This window comes from Pseudophryne corroboree, unplaced genomic scaffold, assembly GCF_028390025.1.
Source record: "Pseudophryne corroboree isolate aPseCor3 unplaced genomic scaffold, aPseCor3.hap2 scaffold_74, whole genome shotgun sequence".
Classification (NCBI taxonomy): Eukaryota; Metazoa; Chordata; class Amphibia; order Anura; family Myobatrachidae; genus Pseudophryne; species Pseudophryne corroboree.
In genome coordinates this window covers 1,848,516-1,850,750 of record NW_026970320.1, presented here as the reverse complement: position 1 = coordinate 1,850,750, position 2,235 = coordinate 1,848,516, and positions in this window count along the sequence as shown.

Here is a 2,235-nt window from a genome sequence, read left to right as displayed (position 1 = left end):
ACTTGGCGGGTGACACTCGGGTGTGTGCCGCAACCCCGTTGTGATGCCACTGACCCATGGGAAGCTTTACGTGGCTTACCCATGTGTTAGTAGCCCCAAGCATCTTTTGTGTTAGTCCCTGAAGAAAAACTTCAAATATTGTTTACAATTTTGTAATCAATGGCCTAATTCAGTAAGGATTGCAAATTCTGCTAAGTAACAGAATTTGCAATCCTTTGGTTCGCATGCTGGGGCATTCCATCACAGGGCATGGCTACCCAGCATGCCGCCTCCCTTCTTGACCACGCTGAAATTGCAGTCTCAGTGCAGTTCAGCGTGATCATAAAAAATGGGTTAGCCTCCTGTTGGTGCAGACTGTACGTGTGCGCAGGAAGCCGCCACCATTTTTGTGATCGCAACGGCTGCATGTGATGTCATGCAGCCGCTCTGACCACGCCTCCTGTTTCTCCGTTGAAGCCCTGCCCCCGCACCGCTCCATCTCCGACTTTGAAATGGAGTGTTGCTGACCCCCCCCCCCTCCCGCACCGATTGACAGTCACAGAAAATGCAGGCGCATGCGTATGCTCTTAGCAATTTTTGCAGTTGGATTGCTTATTGTGATTGCAATCCAACCTGAATCAGGCTCTATTACCTATCACAATGCACTGCAGGTAGTACAAAATGGGGTTAATATAGGAGAAAAACCCCCAGAGCTGTGCTCCTTAACTGTCCCTGGTGGCTAGTGGAGCGGCTGCCCAGTAATCAGTGTCCACGCCAGTGCGCACACGGCCCGCCCCCTACTGCCACGCTGGATCACGGTATAGTGTGGGCACAGAAGCCCCTTACCTCCCTTTCATCAGCGGCCTCGTGATCCCGGAGGGCGGTGTGTGTGTGACTGACCTTAGGAAGAAACCGGAGCCTCCGCTGCAGTGACCCAGCAACCAGGGCATGGGAGTATACTGCGCCGCTGGGAGTGATGGAGCTGCAGTAAAGATGTCTATTAGACCTAGCCTGCTGCAGCCCTTGTACATTCTTATAAAAAAAGTTCTTCTTTTCTTGTCAAAATTAATAGCTAAGTATAGGCTGCCTGAGGCAGCCCCCTGTTAAGTGTCCTGCTACTGAAGGCACCAACTACAAACTGAGCTCCCTGTTCATGGAAGCGAGGTTATAGAGCAGGGGGCGCTGAGCATCTTGGGAACAGTCAAAAGCTTTGAGCCTGTTGGTGCCTCAGATCAAGATCCTACTCTACACCCCAATGTGAATCCTTGTGGAGTCCAGTGTACCCCACAGAAGAAATGAATGTGTCACACCCATTGGCAGCAACATTAGAATAGCTGCTGATGGGCACAATTGAGAAAGGAAGGGGGGAAAACATTTGAATCCAGCACATATATGTAATTTGAATATGTAATTTGTACCTTCCTACTTTAAAATGTAATGGATGAACCTCACCCTGTGAGAACTATCTTCATGATCAAGAGATCTCATATGCAAGATTAGTATGTGTTGGCAGAGGCGCTCACTGGGCAGAGATGCTGATCGCACTGCGGCACCAGCACACACACACACACACTTCAGACCTGATCTCCTGTTGTGTGAATATGCACAGCAGAGATCAGGTCTGAATTAGGCCCTATATACAGCTGTCAGTAAGGCAGGGATCTGCTGCTGCCAGTGAGGCAGGGATGTGCGGCTGTCAGTGAAGCAGTGATCTGCTGCTGCCAGTGAGGCAGGGATCTGCTGCTGCCAGTGAGGCAGGGATGTGCTGCTATAAGTGAGGCAGGTATGTGCTGCTGTCAATGAGGCAGGGATGTGCTGCTGTCAGTGAAGCAGGGATGTGCTGCTGTCAGCGAGGCAGTGATCTGCTGCCCACTATCTCCCTATCACCCCTGCCTGAGTCACACACTTTCCCTGTCACCCCTGCCCCAGTTACCCACTATCTCCCAGTCACCGCTGCCTCAGTTAACCACTATACCTGCGACCCCTGCCTCAGTCACCCACTATACCAGTCACCCCTGCTTTAGTCACCCACTATCTCTGTCACCCCTGCCTCAGTCAACCACTATCTCCATATCACCCCTACCTCAGTCACCCACTATCCCTGTCACCTCTGCCTCAGTCACCCACTGTCACCCTATCACCCCTGCCTCAGTCACCCACTATCCCTGTCACCCCTGCCTCAGTCTCCTACTGTCCCTGTCACCCCTGCCACAGTCATCCACTATATCCCTATCACCCCTGCCTTAGTCACTGACT